Source organism: Oryctolagus cuniculus, chromosome 9 (assembly GCF_964237555.1).
Source record: "Oryctolagus cuniculus chromosome 9, mOryCun1.1, whole genome shotgun sequence".
Lineage (NCBI taxonomy): Eukaryota > Metazoa > Chordata > Mammalia > Lagomorpha > Leporidae > Oryctolagus > Oryctolagus cuniculus.
Genome location: NC_091440.1, coordinates 125,434,261 through 125,455,973, shown reverse-complemented (window position 1 = coordinate 125,455,973; position 21,713 = coordinate 125,434,261). Strand labels below are relative to the sequence as shown.

Here is a 21,713-nt window from a genome sequence, read left to right as displayed (position 1 = left end):
CTCCCAACCAACCACTGGAGCCCTCCTTCTACACGGGAGATGAGCTGTGTATCATCCTTGAGTGCTTGACAAAATGCTGAGTGCCTATGGCTCAGAACCCTTCCTCTCCAACTCCCTCGGTCAATCTCTTCTTGCAGTCACTCCTGTCCCCATGTCCACATTTATATCTGAATGTAGGTACGGATATATGTGTATACACTCACATAAAAATATAGACATGTTAGTTTACATTATATATGAGCAAGTAATAGGGATGTTAAGGAGTCTGCATATCTCAATTTCTCCCTCCTGTCTCCTACGCATGCACGCGTGTGCACACACACACAAGTACCTGACTACACGAAACGCAGTTTCTACTCTCCGATGTCTTAAGTTTGCTAGGACAGGCTGATGAGGAATATTAAAGGTTGCCCAGCCATTCCAAATACAAACGCAAATAAACCTGTCAAATCTGTACCTGTAGTATAAGAGATCCTCTCTGTCTGCAAACCTGAGCCTGTGACTTCACTTTCTTGATCTCCAAACTCCAGTATCTGCTAAATCCTCCTTACTCCATTCTCCCGAAAAGGAAGCCAAGACAAATTACTCTCCATGTGTGCTAATTGCATTTAGCTAGCACAGTATCTGTGCTCTTTTAGGTACTCTTCCCCATAGAAAAGGACTGCTCAGGTTCTATGCACACAGAACACCCTCTACTCAGCACCCTCCAGATCCTGCACTGCCTCAGCTCCTTAGGGAATTTCATCATCCCCCCCCCCCCCCCGGATCCGAGGCCTCTCTCTCACTTGATCATGAGTTCCCCCTGACTGAATCAAACCCTAAAGAACAGAAACATGCTGTAATACTTTGCAAAATACAAATGTTTCCTTGCCCCACACCCATTGAAAAACTGTCTGGATCCACAGTGACTATCCTTCCTGTCTTCTTATTCTCTTAGGGCTGCTCCGACAGGCTTTCATCACCACCGAGGCCAAAATCCACTCTCCGACGTGACGACACCCTCCGCAGACGAGCTTTCCACTGCTACAACAACAAATGACTACCAACTTAGAGCCTTAAAGCACACAGATCTATTATCCTTTGGTTCTGGAAGTCTCAAGCCAGCATGAGACGCACAGGCTAAAACCACAGGGCTGCCTCAGGGTGGGGAGCAGGGACCCTTGGACTTGCTCACCCAATGGTTGGGGAAACTCAGTTCCCAGCACATGGCTTCCACATCTCAGAACCAGCAACATGGTTCCAAACTCTGGTTCTTTCCCTGTTTCTGTGTCCTCCATCCCTCTCACCACACTCAGAGATAGTTACATATTTTTAAGGATTTCTGTGTTGAGACTGGGCTAAGAAAATTCACGGTAACCTCTGCACCCCAAGGCCCAGGACCTTACCGAACACCTGTGAACAACCTTTTGCCAGCTAACAAATTCACAGATTCCGGGCATTAGGGTGTGGGCATCTGAAAGGGACCATTACTGTATCTAGTGCATCTCCTCAATAGTCACTCCTCAGTCTTGGTAACCTTGAATGGTACTTGACCAAGTTGATACCTCTCGCATTGATAAATCTTTACTCAGCAGTGATGACAAACGAAGCTCTCCCATTCCCACCAGCCTCTCATTCATTCTCGACCTCCCTTCACCCATTCCTCATCTTCTCTATAAATGTGGAGTGCTTCCAATTTCACAGAGATGAGGCTGATAAAATAGGAAAAGGACATGCTCACACAGAAGTGAAATTTGTGAAATTTCCAAAGCACGGTCAAGGCATCCTAATTTTAACAGGCCACAATAGTAGTCTCCTGAAATCACACACAAAGAATTCCTGGAACCTGTGAATTTATCAGATTATGTGACACTAGGGAATTATGGTGGTAGATGGCATTACTGCCACTAGCAAGAAAACCTTCATATAAGGAGATGCTCTGATTATTCTGGTGAGTGTGACGTTGGCACAAGAGTTCCTGAAGGGGGAGGCGGAAGAGTTAGGGTCGCTGACACAGTATGATAAAGACCGCAACGGTCATTCCTGGCTTTCAAGGTGTAAGGGGCCTTGAGCCAAGGTATACACGCTGCTATCCCAGCAAGAGAAATCCAATTAACCAGGTCTTCCTGCAACACCTTCGGGGAGTGGACGTGTTCGGAACTCTCATAAACTACAATGATTTTATCTTTCACTCTCCGTCTCTCATGAGCAGGCAGTGGCGCCTTCCTGCGGCTGCATAATCTGTAATAGCACACAAGACCGGATATGCAAGGATGTGTGAGAACCCAGCGGTTTTCCATGAAGCCAAGCAATGAAGAGACTCACAAAATCATATACAAATGCCACTTTTCTGTCCTTTCTGAAAACATGCTTATTTCATTTTTTAATATTATCCATCACATAATAGATTCATGATTGTTACTAAATGAGTTACACATTAAAAAAAAGTCCCCATTTTCCATTCTAATGCGGTAAATAGCAAAGACAGAACCCACAAAAGCCAAAGCTCTTGGGGATGCACCATGATTACCAACAGTGTCAAGGAGTCCTAACGCCAGCATGTTTAAGACCAGCTGATACTGAGCCTACTGTGTAGGAAACACGGCTCTGACTAGCACACGTGTGGCTGTGCACACGACGCTTCCATCCACAGAGTAACCCTCACCGGGAAGCGGATGCTCCCCAAGAACACGCAGCCTCCCGAGAGCTGGGGGAGGCAGGGTGCAAGCCCCGGCAGCCCGGCTCCAGCGTGCGGCGGAGCACCGGCCCTCCACACGCCAACTTCTCTGCTGACTTTTACACTGATGGAGGCTGTCCTCTAGCAGAAACGCTCCGGCCCCAAGCCCCTCCAACCCCGGTCTCGTGTACCAACTTCCTGCTCTACACGTCCAACAGGATGTAAAGCCATCTCAAAGTTACCTTTCCCCAGACTGAGCGGATTCCGTCCTTAGGATTCCCTGGGTTAGCACGTGGGAACCCGTTCAAACTCCTCAGACCTCAGCCAGGACGACGACTCCTCTCACGCTTCACGGTCCTCTGATGGAAAGAACTGCTGGCTCTGCTTCTGAGAGACGGTGCACGTGCCACGTCGCACCACCTCCATCGCCACGCCAGGTTCTAACTGCCCGCCTCGCCCACACAGTACATTTTCCCCAGAGCAGTCACAGTGGGTTTTCTAATGCATATACATAGGGCAACCCCAGGATTCCTCTGCATGAGACAGCTCTCCATGTCCATCAGAGTAGAGTTCGAAAGCCTTGCATTGGTGCTCCAAGCCTTATGCAATCTATTCTACAGTAGCTCTCTCATCTTATCCGCTATGACTATTCCCTCCAGCATCCAAATCCCTGCCCCTTCGGAGAACAAACCAACACAACCTACCCCAGAAACTTTACACTCACTGCTTCCTCTGCCTGCCTCCCACACAGAAACTCGGGGTGCCTAAGGCCTATGCCTTCACCTGCCAAGGTCTCCCCTTGTCAGCGAGGTCGCCAATACCATCCTATAAAAATATCGCTGCCTATGATTCTCTGGCTCCCTGATTCTTTTCTTCCTATCCCAACAAGCAAACATCCCCACTGAAACGTGGGCTCTGGAAATTCAAAACTCTGCTGTGAGCATTCAGAACCCTCTTTAACAGCAATGCCTCCTGAGTGTGTGCTCAGCATTTAGTAATACTCCTTTAAGGGGCAGGCACTGTGGCGTAGTGGGAAAGCCTCTGCCTGCAGTGCCGGCATCCCATAGGAGCGCCGGTTCTATTCTCAGCTGCTCCTCTTCTGATAAAGCTCTCTGCTTAAGGACTGGGAAAGCAGTAGGAGACACCCAAGTGCTTGGGCCTCTGCACTCACATAGAAGACCAGGAAGAAGCTCCTGGCTACCAGCTTCAGACTGGCCCAGCTCCAGCTGTTGCAGCCATTTGGGGAGTGAACCAGTAGATGGAAGACCTCTCTGTCCTGTCCCCCACCTCTCTGCCTCGCTTTAACTCTGCCTTTCAAATAAATAAATAAATCTTCAAAAACAAAAAAGTACTCCCTTAAGTGATTAACATTAAAAAATATTCAAGGGGGCCAGTGCAGTGCCATAGTGGGCTAGACTTACGACTGCAGCGCTGACATCCCATAGGGACACCAGTTTGTGTCCAGGCTGCTCCGTCCGATCCAGCTCTCTGCTACGACCTGGGAAAGCAGTGGAAGACAGCCCAAGTGCTTAGGCCCCTGCACCAGGGTAGGAGATCTGGAAGAAGCTCCTGGCTTCAGAACAGCCCAGCTCTGGCTGTTGCAGCCATTTGGGGAGTGAACCAGCGGATGGAAAACCCTTCTCTCTGTCTCTACCTCTCACTGTCTGTAACTCTACCTCTCAAATAAGTAAACACTTTTAAAAAAATTCATAAAAAATAGAGCTCAAATTAACACCCATAACAAAATAGTACATGATTAAAGTACTTTAAGTTCAAATAATGTACAATTTTTAAAAAATTCAAAATGAAAAGTGACAGTGTTTTCTGACTTTCAAGTAACAAAACTTTCTAAATGTAATTTAAGTAGAACAAGATGAGTATGTGACAAGCACTGACAATGTAACATGGCCCATCACCTGATTTAATAATTCCTCTTCAAATAATTTACAGTAGAAAAGCCATAGGTTGTACAAGTTTTCCTGCCTAAATATATTCAAAACATAATAATCTTAAAATAGTAAATAGTGCTCACTTCGGCAGTACATATACTAAAATTGGAACGAGACAGAGAAGATTAGCATGGCCCCTGTGCAAAGATGACACGCAAATTCATGAAGTGTTCCATATTTAAAAAAAAAATAGTAAATAAAGTAAAAGTAATCCAGATGTACAACACCAAGGAGATTTTGAAAAAAATAAGATTTATCCTTATGTATGATAGAATATAATGAAGTATTGTTTGTGATGATTTTATGACAAAGTGGGAAATATATTCATGTTCTATGGGTATCAATATACAAACAATATTAACTCAACCACAGTCAAATTTCCTTTAAAAGGCAAGTGTTTGGTCTAGCAGTTAAGACACTGTTTAGGACACCTGCAAACCATATCAGAGTACCTGGGTCCAACTCCCAGTGCAGCTTCTGACTCCAGCTTCCTGTCCACACAGGTTCTGGGAGACAGCAATCACGACTCAGCTAGCTGTGCTCCTTCATCCACTTGGGAGACCCCAGTTGAGTTCCCTGGTCTCAGCATAGACCCCTGACCGCTGCAGGGGTTTAGAGAGGGAACCAGTGGGGGGGAGTGTGTGCACGCATGTGCTTGCTCTCTCTCACTCACCCTCCCTCCCAAATAAATGAAAATACATATAATCATAAAGAAGGAAAACATACTAAATGCATGTTGTTATCTGGACAAAGTACTATGGCTAGTATTTTTTTTTTTTTTTTTGACAGGCAGAGTGGACAGAGAGAGAGAGAGAAAGGTCTTCCTTTTGCCCTTGGGTCACCCTCCAATGGCCGCCGCGGCCAGCGTGCTGCGGCCGGCCCAGCACTGATCTGAAGGCAGGAGCCAGGTGCTTCTCCTGGTCTCCCATGGGGTGCAGGGCCCAAGCACTTGGGCCATCCTCCACTGCAACCCCGGGCCATAGCAGAGAGCTGGCCTGGAAGAGGGGCGATCGGGACAGAATCCGGCGCCCCGACCGGGACTAGAACCCAGTGTGCCGGCGCCGCAGGCGGAGGATTAGCCTAGTGAGCTGTGGCACCAGCCTATGATTAGTATTAAGACTGTAGGAATTAAAGGCACATATCTCCAAGGAAGCAAGAGTACCTTCAAAATCACACCATAAACTGAAAGCAGCGTGTTAATTCCGACCATGCTGAATTTGGGATGATTGGTCTGGAAAAACTTGGACTAACAGTGATGCTGGAAAAGCTTTTTGCACATCATCGAGATAAAAGGCTATTAAAATCAAGATCGTCTTACAGAAGGAATTAATGTAAAGATACTGTGCAAAATGGAAAGTACCATCTACAAAGTCACCAACAACTCTATCTTAAAAAGTGAAAATTGCATGAAGTGATTCATATAAATATACAGATTTGGATGAGTTAGTGAATTTTAGTTCTGGGAAAAAAAATGCCTGCCCACAGGGCATTTTCGCAAGGATCACCTTGACTTTTGTCCTCCATTTTCAAGAGTGAGAATAATACACCAGTGTCCAGGATTGTCACCTGTGTCTGCACAGTCTACTTCCATGGTGTCAACCATCCCCAGATGCTTCTTCACTTCTAGGAAGGACAACCACCCAGCACCTGGAAGTAACACTGTGCCAGCCATACTTTAGGAAACAAACTGGAAGCCAAGCTGTGGCGCAGAAGGTTAAGCCACAGCATCCTATATGGACACCAGTTTGAGTCCAGGGTGCTCCACTTTCAATCCAGCTCCCTGCTAATGCACCTGGGAAAGCAGTGTAAGATGGTCCAAATGCCTGGAAGAAGCTCCTGGATGAACTACTTACCAACAGAAGAAGCCTAACCCTGCCAATGTGAATCTAAAACAGAACCTGGAAGCCAAATATTGAAGCCTTTACAAGTTTTCTCTGAGACATAATGTAACAATAACTACAAAAATCACCAAATGGTCACCATGAACAAAATTTATAATATGTATGATAATATTCATTTAAATCTTTTTGCTTGAATAGGGTCTAAGGAACACTTTTAAAAATCATACACAGCAGAATAATAAGCTTATGCCCCAATTTTCCAATAACTATGATTCTGATTAATGTACCTATGAATCAGATTCTCTTCCTGTACTGCCACCAATTACTAAGTACTTTGTGCTCACAACTAACCAGGCTAGACAAGAATAAAATATTCCAGCCAGTTCCACTCTGGGAGGATCCTGCTCTTTTGAATTAGGGCCCTAGTGACTGGGAGTTGCCTGTTTACTTTTTTCCACTTATTACTAAGAAATTAGATAAAATGATCTACTTGTGTTTCTTAAAGAAGAGGATTCCGGGTGAGAGAAAATCAAGGGAAGGTGCTTTTTGTTTTTCAATCTATCCTTCAAAGTAGCCCACATTTACTCTGGTGATAAACCAGTCATAATTTCAAGGTGGGGGGGAGGACCTATTGCATAGAAGATTTTTAAAATGTGTCCTGCCTCGTTTATTTTCCTTCTCCTGGTTCCCTTGTGGGAACAGACAGTCCTGACTTCTGCTGGCCAAGACGGGAACACCGCTCACATGTCACTGGGAACCCTGGTGCTCATAAAGCCACCCCTCCCAGGGACAGAGGGTCACAGACACCGACCAGGAGCTCCAGGAACCAACAAAATGAAGAAAATGTAAAGGGGATGTGTGTGCCTTATGTTAGAGTTCCACTCAAAATAGATAAAGTTTCAAAAAATGCTTTTTAAGCTAAACTCTTGGCTAAACTCTTGGTTTCTCCCGTCAGCAACTAATGATGGTTAAACTGTCTCCACCATTTACTCAAATGATCCTAAGGCTCAAGGAGAGAGCTTGGGCAAGTGTGACTGATGGAACAGCAGTGCTACCCCTGGCACTTCTCACTCATGGGCCTGCTTGAGGGGGGAGGTTATCATCAGGCTGGCTTGTGTGCCTTGGGGACCAACTTCTCTTGCTTTTGCCAGAAGTCAGAAGTCCTGTTAACTACATGTATATGATGTCATTCTATTGGATTTCCTTATTCTCTTAGGCCAACCAAGTATCCAGAAAAAAAAATTTTTTTTTGAAGTGAAACGAAAGAGAAAGGAAAAGTGAAGGAGAGAGGGAGGGAACGAGGAAGGAAAGAAGGAAAGAAAATTACATCCCATGGGGTAAACCACCAGTGTCGCCAACAAGGTGCTTCAGAGTCTACATGCAAGACCATGTCCTGCAGTCATAAAAGGAAACCACTGCCCACCTTCAAGCTCTTCTAAGCCTTCTACAGACTGAAAGCACCAAGGAGAAGAGAATGTGCTACCTAGAAATATGGAAGAAAGAAAATTAGATGATTAAGCCAACTGAACACTTGAGAGAAAAAACAACATTTATTTGAAGTGCCAAGAAAATGAGGAGTTTTTATTAGCTGCCTAAGTACACACACACAAACACACAAATGTATACTCCTGATCCTCTTCCTCACTTTGAGATTTAAGATTAAAACAGGTACAACTCAGGACCCCAGCAGCTGAGACCATCAGCATCAGATTTGGAGAGTGAGGTGAGACCAGAGTGCAGCAGCCCAAGCCACTGGCAATAAAAGTATGGGAAGAACCCGGAATAAGTCTGGCTTACAGCAATTTGGGAGTCAGCGTACCTGCCAATATAGAGGGTAAAATGGGGAGCACATTTTCTCCCCTACCACCCAGAACCACCATCCTATAACTAGCCAAGAGACGACAGCCATCATTTTTGATATACGTTAACAGCTGCACGGCTACTTGTTTGCACAAGCCCAGCAACCAGCCTAGAGGAGGCCCTGAGACTGGCTGGGAGAACTGACGGGAGGCGGGAGGCTGGGAGCTTGCCTGAAACTGGCTGGGAGAACTGACGGGAGGCTGGGAGCTTGTGACTCTGGGAGCCTTGTGTGCTGGGACTGTGAAAACACTGTTGGCTGTGTGGGAGGGTGCAGGGTGTGGCTGGGTCTTTGGACAATCCCTGGGCGGAACCACATGCTCAAGGCGCCCTGATTCCCTGGTGAGGTAACTGCCGTGGGATCCATCCTCACACCGAGTGCTGCACCAACCCTTTGTGTGGTTCCTGTGGCAGCATGGATGAAAACTCTAACCACTGGGGCTAGTACCCAGCATTGGTCTCCTTGGAAGAGAGGAGCTGACAGTGAGTCTATACCAACAGAGCTCAAAAAACATCCCCTCTGATAAAAACAAAAAACAAAGAGGACATTTAACATGCCCAACTTAGGTATCACCATGGATACTCCCCTCAGCCTGGAGGACTGAAGAGAACTCCCTCACCACACCCAGCACACGCCTCTGGGTATTCACTGAAAGAACAGACACTCCACTAAGCCACAGAGGTATGACCCAGATAAAAGCCTTCGCAGGGGAAACAAATACCCCAATAAGTATTACCACAAATGCTCAATAATAAATGCAGCAATTCAAGAAACAAGAATAAGGAAGAAAACATGACACCAACACTTCAATACTAGAATGAGAAGATACAGAGACTGAAGAAAAAACTGAAACGGAATTAAAAAAACTTACCATAGGATTACTCAGAAGAAATCAGAAGCAAATCCAAGAATTAAAGAAATCCATATAAGACATGAGTGAAATTTTTCCCATGTAATTGAGAATTTAAAGAGAAATCAATATGAAACATCGAAAATGAAAAATTCAATGGAATGAAAAATGCAGTGGGAAACCTTAACAACACACTCAGTGAAGTAGAAGAAAGAATTTCCAAGTCAGAAGACAAATTGCTGGATATTTTACAGTCAGACAAAAAAGCAAGATATTACAAAACTAAAAACCAGTGTTGGAGATATACAGGATTCTAACAAATCATCTAACATTACGAGTTTCCGAGGCGTGGAAAGAGAGAATGCATTAGAAGGCCATTTTAGTGAAATACTTACAAAAAACTTCCCTAATTTGGAGAAAGAAAGGGACGACCAAGTACATAAAGCATATAGAATTCCTAATAGATACAACCAGAAAAGATTCTCACCATGACACATTGTAGTCAAACTCTTCACAGTGAAACATAAAGAAAAGATTCTAAAATGTGCAGGAGAGAAACAGCAGATTATTTTCAGATGATCTCCAATTAGACACACAGATGACTTTTCATCAGAAACCCTACAGGGGCCAGCCCTGTGACATAGCAGGTAAAGCCACTGCCTAAGGTGCCAGGACCCCATATGGGTGCCACTTCAAGACCCAGCTGCTCCACTTCCAATCCAGCTCTCTACTATGGCCTGAGAAAGCAGTAGAAGATAGTCCAAGTGCTTGGGCTCCTGTACCCATGAGGGAGACTCAAAAAAAGCTCCTGGCTCCTGGCTTCAGATTGGCCCAGCTCTGGCCATTGCAGTCATCTGGGGAGTGAACCAGCAGATAGAATATCTTGCTCTCTCTCTCTCTCTCTCTCTCTCTCCCTGCCACTGCCTCTCTGCAACTCTTCCTCTCAAATAAATGAATAAATCTTAAAAAAAAAAAAAATAGTTACCCTACAAGCCAGGGGAGAATGGCGAGATATATTAGAAGTCTTAAAAAAAAAACTGTCAGCCAGGGCTGCAGGTCAATAGGCTAATCCTCTACCTGCAGCGCCGGCACACCGGGTTCTAGTCCTGGTTGGGGCACCGAATTCTGTCCCGGTTGCTCCTTTTCCAGGCCAGCTCTCTGCTGTGGCCCAGGAGTGCAGTGGAGGATGGCCCAAGTGCTTGGGCCCTGCACCCACATGGGAGACCAGGAGAAGCACATAGCTCCTGGCTTCAGATCAGCGTGGTGCGCCAGCCGCAGCGCACCAGCCACAGAGGCCATTAGGGAATGAACCAACGGCAAAAGGAAGACCTTTCTCTCTGTCTCTCTCTCACTGTCCATTCTGCCTGTCAAAACAAAAAAACAAAAACAAACAAAAAAAAAAAACAAAAAAACCTGTCAACCCAAAATACTGTACCCTGCAAAGCTCTCAATTTTGACTGAAGATAAAATGAAGACCTTCTCTAACATACAAATTTAATTTACTCAACCAACCTTACAAATGATGCTTAAGGATGTGCTACACACAGAAACATGGTCATCACTATGAAAAAAGGTGAACTCAGAAAAATCTAGTAGAAGTACAAAGGAAATCCAAAGTACACAATAGGAATATTGATGGGAAAATGGCAGGACCAAGTCATTACTTATCAATAGTCACCTTGAATGAAAATAGCCTCAACTCTCCTATTAAATGATATATAGCCTGGCTGAATGGATTAAAAAACAGAACCTATCTATTTGCTGCCTACAATAAACACATCTCACCAAAAAAAATACAGGAAGACTGAAAATGAAAGGATGGAAAAATATATTCCAGGCTAACAGGAACCATAAAGGAGCTGGGGTAACCATGCTACTATCCAACAAAATAGACTTTTAACACAAAAACTATTAAGAGAGACAAAGAAGGACACTATGTAATAATTAAGGGGTCAATTCAACAGAAAGATGTGAATATCATAAACATATATGCACCTAATTACAGGGCACTTAGCCATTTAAAATAAATGCTCATGTATCTAAAGGGAGACAGAGACTCCAATACTATAGTAATGGAGGACTTTCAGCAATGGATAGATCAACCAGATGAAAATTAGCAAGCAAACAACAGTTAACTGACACTATAGACCAAATGAACCTAATGGATATCTACAGCACTTTTCATCCTACAGATATAGAATACACATTCTGCTCACTTGTGCATGGAACCTTCACTAGGATTGACCACATACTAGGCCATAAAGCAAGTCTCAGCAAATTCAAAAAAACAAAAACATACCATGCGTCTTCTCAGACTACAATGGAATGAAGCCGGAAATCAGCAACTCAAGAATCTCTAGGACACATGTAAACACATGGAGACTGAACAACATGCTCCCGAATGAACAATGGGTCATTGAAAAAATCCAAAGAGAAATCAAAAAATTTCTAGAAATAAAGATGACAACACAATATATCAAAAATTATGGGGTACAGTGAAAGCAGTGTTAAGAGGCAAGTTTATAGCAATTGGTGTCTACATTAAGAAGTTGGAAAGGCACCAAATCAATGCATCTCAAGGATCTAGAAAAACAACAGCAAGCCAAAACCAAAACTACAAGGAAAAAAGAAATAATGAAAATTAGAGAAAAAATAAACTAAATTGAAACAAACAAAAAAGCAATACAAAGGATCAGCAAAATGAACAAATGGATTTTGTGAAAAAATAAACAAACTGACACATCCTGACTGTTGATGTACAATGTAACACTTTATCCATTTTAGTATTTTTTTGTTCTACTACTACTGGTTGAGCTCTGTAATTAACACACAATTATTCTTAGGTGTTTAAATTTTAACTGAAAAGTGATCCCTGTTAAATATAAGAGTGGGAATAAGAGAGGGAGGAGATGTACAATTTGGGACATGCTCAATCGGACTTGCCCCAAATGGTGGCGTTAGAAATGTGCCAGTGGATTCCAATACAATCCCATCAAGGTGGCATGTACTAATGCCATCTCACTAGTCCAAGTGATCAACTTCAGTTCACAATTGATCACACTAATAGGTCTAAGAGTCAAAGGGATGACACAAACAAGACTAGCGTCTGTGAATACTAACTGATAGAATCAAAAAGGGAGAGAATGATCCAACATGGGAAGCGGGATACACAGCAGACTCAGAGAATGGCAGATGTCCTAAATAGCACTCTGGCCTCAGAATCATCCCTTAAGACATTCGGATCTGGCTGAAGAGCCCATGAGAGTATTTTAAGCATGGAAAGCCAAGACACTCTGGGGAGAAAAAATAAAGACAGACAGACAGACAGAAAGAAAGAAGACGACGACCTAAATGAAAGATCTCTGAAGTGAGATCCCAGTGGAAAGAACGGGGCCATCAAAGAAGGAGGTACCTTTCCCTGAAGGGAGGAGAGAACTTCCACTTTGACTATGACCCTGTCGGAATAAGATCAAAGTCGGCGAACCCAAAAGGCTTCCATAGCCTTGGCAACTCATGACTAGAGCCTAGGGAGATTACTGACGCCATAAACAAGAGTGTCAAATTGTTAAGTCGACAACAGGAGTCACTGTGTACTTACTTCTCATGTGGGATCTGTCCTTAATGTGTTGTCCAATGTGAAGTAATGCTATAACTAGTACTCAAACAGTAGTTTTACACTTTGTGTTTCTGTGTGGGTGCAAACTGATGAAATCTTTACTTAATATATACTGAATTGATCTTCTGTATATAAAGAGAATTGAAAATGAATCTTGATGTGAATGGAATGGGAGAGGGATTGGGAGATGGGAGGGGTGCAAGTGTGAGGGAAATTTGGGGGTGGGGGACCAATGTAACCCATAAACTGTTTTGGAAATTTATATTTACTAAATAAAAAAATAAAAAATAAAAAATAAACAACACTGACACATCACTGGCCCAACTAACCAAAAAAAAGGGGAGGGGGAACCAAATCAATACAATTAGAGATGAAAGAGAAAATTTAGTAACAGACATCACAGAAATAAAAAGAATCCTCAGAAATTACTGCAAAGAGCTATATGCCAACAAATTGGGAAATCCATAAGAAATGGATAGATTCCTAGACACATACAACCTACCTAAATTGAGCAATGAAGACACAGGAAACATCAACAGACCAATAACCAAGATGGAAATCGAATCAGTAACATAGACCCTCACAGCAAAGCAAAGCCCAGGACCAGATGCCTTCACTGCTGAGTTCACCAGACATTCAAGAATAACTAACTCCAATTCTTCTCAAGTCATTCAAACCAATTCAGAGAAAGGGAATCTTCCCAAAACCCTTGTAGGAAGCCAGTATCACTTTAATTCCTAAACCTGAAAAAGATAAAGAAGAGAAAGAGAACTACAGACCAGTTTCTCTGATAAACAGATACAAAAATCCTCAATTAAACACTAGCCAATCGAATCATCAGCCACAATTTTAAAATGATAATAGTTGGGTAGTTACAGAAAAGATCTTCAACGGAAAAATCACCTAAAAAATAAATAATTTGTGAAGTTTGTCGTTCACCTTCTTAGCAGAACAGGGAAGCACAAAAGCACCCATGAAACCTGACAAGCATCATGGAGATAAGAAGGCTGTTGAAAAGTAACCCTAATGACTGCTCAGCCTAAAGCTCCAAGAAAAGCTTATTTGAGAGGCAGAGTTACAAAGAGAGGGAGGCAGAGACAGAGAAAAAGGTTTTCTATCCGCTGGTTCACTCCCCAAATGGCCAAAATGACCAGTGCTGGTAACTTGTACCGGCTCTCTCACATGGGTGCAGGGGCCCAAGCACTTGGGCCATCTTCCACTGCTTTCCCAGGCCACAGCAGAGAGCTGGATCAGAAGTGGAGCAGCTGGGACAGGAATTGGAGCACCTAGCGGATGCTGGCACCACAGGCAGAAGCTTAGCCTACTATGCCGCAGTGCCAGCCCCTCAATAGCTGATTTTAAAGTGTAGAGAATACAATAATGAATGACTAGATTCCCTGAAGAACGTGTCCAGAAATAAAAAAAGGCAGAGATGACAGTGAAAAGCAAATGATGAGACATCAATATTCATCTGTTCCCAGAGTTGATTAGCATCATTGGTAGACTCCATATGTGACAATTAGCCTACTCTATTTATAAAATTAAATTTATCAATACGCCATGTGTTTTTGCAGACAAGCGCAGAGTGGGAAAAAGCCTGAGTTGTTCAATACGCATTCCAGCCACGGTCTCTCAAGGGGGCCCCCAGCCTCTTGTTTTAGCTGTTATCAGAGCCACAGGCTTTGAGCACCACGCTTTTCACCTGTGTACAACAATGGCTGACGATTTCCCGGCTGAAGGGGGTCCCCATGCACGGTGCTATTCAGAAGTGCAGGGAGCCTGCCTGGGTAAGCACTGTTCACACATGACGTGATGTGCTATTGGCCAGGACGTCAACAGCACAACCCCACAGCACGTGATAAGTAAGGCAACATGTACAGAAACTGGTAAAACAAGGTTAAATACTGATCGGCTGGGGGAAATGACTCGAAGAGCTTCCCTGAGAAAACTCAGAGGGAAGAACAGGGCATCAACTCACATTAGTCTGTTTTTTTTTTTTTTTTAACTAATCAACTACTAACGCCCCCAATCACCAAAAAGATAGCATGCTTCCCAACACAGTCTGAACAAGGGCTTTACCTTCTGTGTCAATTTATTTCTATGAAAGGTAATATGCTGGTGTATAAAAAATTAGTTTTGAAGTTATTATTTTACAGTGTTCTAAAGAATGTCAGGGTAAAGTTCACTAGGTTTAACTCATGTCTCCTTTTAATTACATAGGAGGCTCTTTTCTGATTTAAGATTTACTTCATTGTGGTGTGACAGGTAAGCCTCCACCTTCAGTGCCAGCACCCCATATGGAAGCCAGTTCGAGTCCCAGATGCTCCACTTCTGATCCAGCTCCCTGCTAAGACACCTGGGAAAGCAGCCACAGATGGGCCAAGTACTGGAGTTTCTGCACCCATATAGGAAACCCAGAAGAAGTTCCTGGCTTCTGGCTTCAGGTGGGCCCAGGTCTGGCCTTAGTGGCCACTTGGGGAGTAAACCAGCGGATAGAAGACCTCTCTGTCTCTCCCTCTCTGTAACTCTTACAAATAAACAAACAAATAAGCATTAAAAAAATTTACTTGACTTCCTGAAAGCTGGGGGAGAAGAGAGAGAGAGAGAGAGAGAGAATGAATACCCATCTTCCATCTGCCCTGGTTACTCCCCAGATGGCTTTAACAGCTAGGGTTGGGCTAGGCTGTTGCCAGGAGACAGGCCTTCAGAGGTCTCCCACATGGGGGCAGGGAACCATGCACTTGGGCCATTTTCCCCTGCTTTCCCGGGTGCATTAGCAGAGAGCTGGAACCAAAGTAGAGCACCCAGGACCCAAACCAGCACTCTGATAAGGGATGTGGCTGTTACAACCGGTGGCTTAACCAGCAGGGCCACAACGCTGGCCCCTACAAGGCTCTTTTCTGAATCTCCTCCAAAATTTTCATAACCTTCCATGAAGCGAAAACAACAGGACCTCGTCATTCTTAAACTCATTCTTAAAGTTTCCAAGAATTGTCAAGCGTTTGTCTGAACAGAAGCTAATATCACCATGCTAGTAGTTGGGCTGTTTATTTACTGGTTTGTTTTTTTGGTGTTAAGGCTGAAGCACTAAGTCCCAAGTTTCCCTCAGTCATCATTTTACTTCCAACACCCTCCCATTTATCCATTCATCTTCTGTCTCCTAGGACGAACAGTCAGCCACCTGAATGAAGGGCAACATACAACTGCACACGTACTGGGAACCATCTCCGGATTCTGGTCAAGGACTGTGGCATGGAAAGCAATCTGTCCCAAAATAGCCTCATTTGTTATGACTATCATCCCCATCACGTCCTAGGCTTCAAAACAAGGAGCGAGGGAAATTCTATTTCAAGATCTGTGGCATTTGCACAACGTTTCGAAAATGATTTTTCCAAAAAGGCTTATGGCAAAAACTACAACACTATCACCGTCTTCACAGAATACAATCCTTTTGTCCTGTAATTTTAGAACAGCCTGACTTTCTTTTCCCCTCACATGAACCTCTGTCGGGAGGACAGCTGTGCTGGCTGCAAATACCCAGTCCACAGTATTCATCCGAGAGGCTACTGGCAACTCTCAAACCACAGGCTCGGAGGAAAGACAGTATTTGATCTTGCCTCTGGGGCCAGGACATAGTATTTAGCCTGCAGTTCATCCGGTTTTATACGATCAAGGTGGAATAAACCTAAGGAGAAATTTATGAATGACTGGCTGGCTCAGATCATCTACTGATCATTTTAATAAATTTATAAGCCACTAGGTCACAGCTCTGACAAATGCCTCTGCCTTGGATATTTAACTGAAAACACAAAAAATAAATCTTAACCTGGAAGCACAAGTTGTTCGTGCTGATAGAGAGGAAAATCATCAAGAACAGGCTAAAATCCATTTTTACTGTCCTTACTTTGACTTGTTTGTTTTAAAGGGCGAGTCTCTTAAGTGGAGAAGAGATAGTAGCTAAATATCTATAACTCCTTCAATTGTAATAAGCTCTACAAAAGCCACAATCCTGGGCATGTGTCAGCCTGCAACACCCCGTTATGTGCCTATCCAGGCGCTCTATCAAGATGTTCTGGTAACCATCTCAGTGGCAGGCAAAATGTCCCTAACAACTGCGGAGGATTTGTGGATTTATCTCTGTCACTTGGTCACTGACTAGTTGTTCAGCTCATACTTAAACACAAAGTGTGGCAAGTAAACACAGACCCAGTGACATAAATTTAAATATATCGTTTTTAGGGACAGGCAAGAGAGTTGACGGCCTATGGGCAAACAATTTTGCTTACACAATGGGTCTGTAGGTTTCAGATCCTGTGTCCACACTCGTGCCAGGGATGCAAAAGTAAGAATTTGGTGGAAACAAAATGTGTGCCACAATACTATAAACAAGCATGGTGAAATGAAGCACACGAAAGTCAACCAAAGGACAAAGGCTTTAAAATCCAACCCAAACACCTTGCTTTAGTAAAACTTGCATAAAAATTACTGGCCCTTGAAGTCCAACATTGAACTGAATCATTATTTGCACAACAGGCAACTGATTCACATTTTCATTTGCTCTCTTCAGTATTATTTCAGGAAGACTTCTTCATTTTCCATTCAATACCCTATGTACAGTCCAGGTACAAAAAGTGCATTTTTATTTTTCACAAGACAAATTTTACGAGGTTAGTGGAAAGCAAATGGACTACAATTTATTCCCAAGCGCATCTCTCCTTTCTTTCCCACCATCTGAAGCTTATCTTCGGCCTCTGCCTTTAAGCTATCAACAGATGTTTTTTTTTCTTACTTTAACCACCTATTTCCAATAAAACTTCTTGTAGCTGAACGGCCTGAAACAAGAAGATGAAGAATACTCAGTCTGTAAACAAATAGGAGGTTCAAAAAAACCCAATGACACTATGTTATATACCCTTATCAAAAAAATAGCAATTTCTACTAGTCAGCAGCATATAGGAAAGGTGATGCTTCTCCCATCACCACAGGTCCAAGAAAAATTTTAACTTCTCACTGTATCTGGACTGTACTTCATCCAGATTCTAAAGCCCCATTACTGTTACTTCTACAAAACTTCCATGAAACTAAGGAAGTGCTAGGCTTTGAGCCTAACATTTAAGGCATCTGTGTCCCACATCGGAGACTCTGGATTCAATCCTTGGCTTTTACTTACAAATTATTACACTACCCTTTGCTTTTTAGTAAAATGAGCTGTCTGAGCATAAAACTTTTTTTTAAGATTTATTTTATGTACTTGAAAGAGTGACAGCAAAAGAGAAAGAAGGAGAGAGAGGAATCTTCCATCCACTCATTCACTCCCCAACAGCCAAGACTGGACCAAGCCAGAAACAGGAGCATGGAACTCCATCTGGGTCTCCCACATGGGTGGCATGGGCTCAAGTGCTAGGGCCATCTTCCACTGCTTTCCCAGGAGCACTAACAGGGATATGGATTGGAAGCAACTGGGACTCGAACCAGCATTTATATGGGATGCAAGCTTGGCAAGCAGCAGTTTAACCTGCTATGCCACAATGCAGGTCCCAAGAACAACACTTGCAGTTCAAGTTTAATAAATGTTTAACAAATAGCTACATATGTACTTATTTTTCTCTTGGTCCTAATATTCAATCCTATATGTATATTCACTGATCCAGAATATTCTTAATTTATAGGTCTCTACTTTAAGACTGAAAATAACAAAACACATCCACAACTTCTGTCGGAAGAAATGAGTTACAAATAAGTAAATGGAAAAACTGCAGTAAAAATGGTTTGCTCAGAGAAAACCAATGACAAGTGAAGCCACAAGTATCTGAAGTGGAAATCCAAACCAGAATGTAGTGCAGCCGCCTGTCTATAGAGTGCTGTACGGCAGAAGAGGAGACGTTTCCAATTAATTTTTCCTATACTCTTGGGCAGAATGACAGCCACACAAACACTAATTACACTGCAAAGCCTTGAAAGGGCACAGAAATTTAAAAGCAAAAATTCAGTGGTAAAATTAGCAGAATGTCTCTGTATTATCAAGAACGTATGACACAAAAGTATCCTCTGAACTAAGGATCAAAGGTATTTAACACTTAAAAACAAAGAAGTTGTGACATTTTCCATGACTAATATGGAAATTAAAAATTGTCTTAGAGGGCAGGCACTTAGCCTATGCAGTTAAGGTACCGGTGTCCAACATCACAGTACTTGCATTCAATTCCCACTCCAGCACCTGACTCCAGCTCCCTGATATTGCAAACGGTGGGAGGCTGCAATGATGGGCTCCAGTCATTGGGTTCCTGACACTTGACACACAGGAGACCTGGATTGTGTGCCCAGCTCCAGGCTTCAGCCTCAGCCAGCCCTTGCAGGGATCTGAGGAGTAAGCCAGTCTAAGAGTGTGCTCACCCACTCACTCTGTCTCTCAAATACTTTCTTCAGAAAAGGCCAATAACTTTTAACAGTGGGCAATGAACCACTGGAAGGAAGTATTCCCTTTGTGTCTCTCAAATAAAATAATTTTTAATTAAAAAAATCTTAGTTTAAGTGGCAGTTGTGTCTCACAACTGAACTGCACATGAACAAAGATGGACTTCTGGTTTACTTCTAAAACTAAGTACAGGGAACATGAAGGGCCCACTGAAGGGAAAATCACAAACTGTCACAAAATCACTTTAGAGAAAAAGAGCTTCCGGCCACGCAGAGGGTCCTCGGCCGTGAGTGCACACAAACCAACTTCCAAGGACTAAGGAGCCACACTTCGGCCGGTCAGGTTTCAGGTGTCAATGACCTCAGGCCGCCTATTTCGCAAAATATGAAGCCACTTTTCTTAAAGCACTTCTTACTGCGGTATATTCCTCAAGCACAATTTGACTGCATCTCTTGTATTTTAAATGTTAAATTAAACATACTTTAATTTAAAACAAAATTCCCTACATAAAACTCACAGGGCCGTTGCTGTGGCCTGGATAACAGGCCACTGCCTAAGGTGCTGGCAACCTACGTGGGTGCCAGTTTGCGGTTCGGCTGTTGCACTTACAATCCAGCTCTGGATGAATGGCCTGGGAGACCAGAGGCAGATGACCCGGGTGCTTGGGCCACAGCACGCATGCGGTAGACCCGTAAAAAGCTCCTGGCTGCTGGCCCAGCTCCAGCCATTACGGCCATCTGGGGAGTAAACCAGCAGATGGAGGCCAACTCCTCTGTTCAGAGACCTTTCTCTTTACCCCACTCCCTTCTTACTCTGCTCCAGCCACACTGGTCTTTTTGTAGGGGCCTTCTTGATGGTATTTTCAGCACCTCTCCTTATGCCTAAAACCTTCTCCCCCCACCATCCTCAGATACAACCCGAATCGCCTCATTTATACTATGCCTCACCTCAGTTCTCCCCAGGACCCCCAGTGCTGCCTTCCCACTAAGGAGACCTTCACATCCGACACGGGACCCGGCCATACAAGGCACCTAACACACATATGGGGGTGAACAGCTACGTATGCACACTCACTTCTTAGCTATTTCAGGAGGAAACCATGTTTTTGTTTTTTTTTTAAATAGGAGAAAAATCACAGGTTAAGAAACCAACTAACTTTAGTTAGCAATCCAGTGCTGCCACTGTTTTCCTTCGTGTTGTCTATATTCAATTACTTTTCTGTTGCTTCCTACTGATCTACTACCTTCATTCACGCTCTTACCACAGAAGCAACTACATGTAACTAGCCCTTGGCTTTCCCACCTCAGCTTCAGGGTTCAGGAGTTTCTATCAGGCTCCCAAATAGCACTTTGGACAATGTGGCAGGTATTGGATATTGCCAAATTCTGAGAGCATAATACCAAAAGGAAGACAGTTCTTCTTCTTCTTCATTCATTCATTCATTCATTCATTTATTTATTTATTTATTTTGACAGGCAGAGTGGATAGTGAGAGAGAGAGACAGAGAGAAAGGTCTTCCTTTTGCCGTTGGTTCACCCTCCAATGGCCGCCACAGCTGGTGCGCTGTGGCCGGCGCACCGCACTGATCCGAAGCCAGGAGCCTGGTGCTTCTCCTGGTCTCCCATGGGGTGCAGGGCCCAAGCACTTGGGCCATCCTCCACTGCACTCCCGGGCCACAGCAGAGAGCTGGCCTGGAAGAGGGGCAACCGGGACAGAATCCAGCGCCTCGACTGGGACTAGAACCCGGTGTGCCGGCGCCGCTAGGTGGAAGATTAGCCTAGTGAGCCGCGGCGCCGGCCAGGAAGACAGACCTTTCAAACCTCGTGGCTCTTACGGTCTACATGGGAAGCCAGATAGTACACAAGTCATAAAAACAATGTGAGTAAGCATTTACAGAGTGCTGTGTTCCAGGCATTGTTCTTCAACACTTCCAGAACATGAACTCATGCAATCCCCACCAGACCCCAAGAAGAAGCGCAACTATTTTTCCTGTGTTACAGGTATGGAAAAGGAACTGGGAAAGGCTGGCCTTGATCCTAAAGCAAACAGAGGGCCACTAAAGAGTTTCTGCCGACAGGAGGAAATGATCAGATCGGAAGAAGTGTTCTGGCTCCTGCAGGAACCCTGGCTTGGAGTACGGCAAAACGCAGCAGCATCTCAATGAAAAGCGGCTGATGCTGAGGCTGAGGTGACCCGGCAGCACAAGGGGACAGAGCCAAAGACCCAGGACAGGCTCGGGAGAAGAAACTACAAAACTTCACGATTCAACAGCAAAGTAACTGGGCTCAGGAGTCTGCCAATGACAGTCCTCTACCGCACCAACTGTATACCACGCTGCTGTGTACCACACTAATTCACTGGTCTCTGTAGCCAGAGAACATTCAGTGATGTACGAAAAACAGCAAAAAAAATTATACGGCAGAAAGAGAAATAAAGAAGGCAGAGAGGTACTTTAGACACATTCAAAATGTACACATACTAAAAACAGACTTTCCAGGAGGCTTAATATTTGAGGACAAGAAACTAAA

At 43.9% G+C, this 21,713-nt stretch overlaps 1 protein-coding gene and 1 non-coding gene across 26 annotated transcripts in view; one reads left to right on the top strand and one right to left on the bottom strand.

Moving 5' to 3' along the window:
• Nucleotides 1-21,713, bottom strand: part of CCDC91 (coiled-coil domain containing 91) — a 344,415-nt gene that overhangs the window by 195,042 nt on the left and 127,660 nt on the right. The gene's annotated exons all lie outside the window — the stretch shown is intronic.
• Nucleotides 4,681-4,787, top strand: LOC127492188 (U6 spliceosomal RNA). Its single transcript, XR_007921348.2, has one exon. It is a non-coding gene; the product is annotated as a U6 spliceosomal RNA (small nuclear RNA).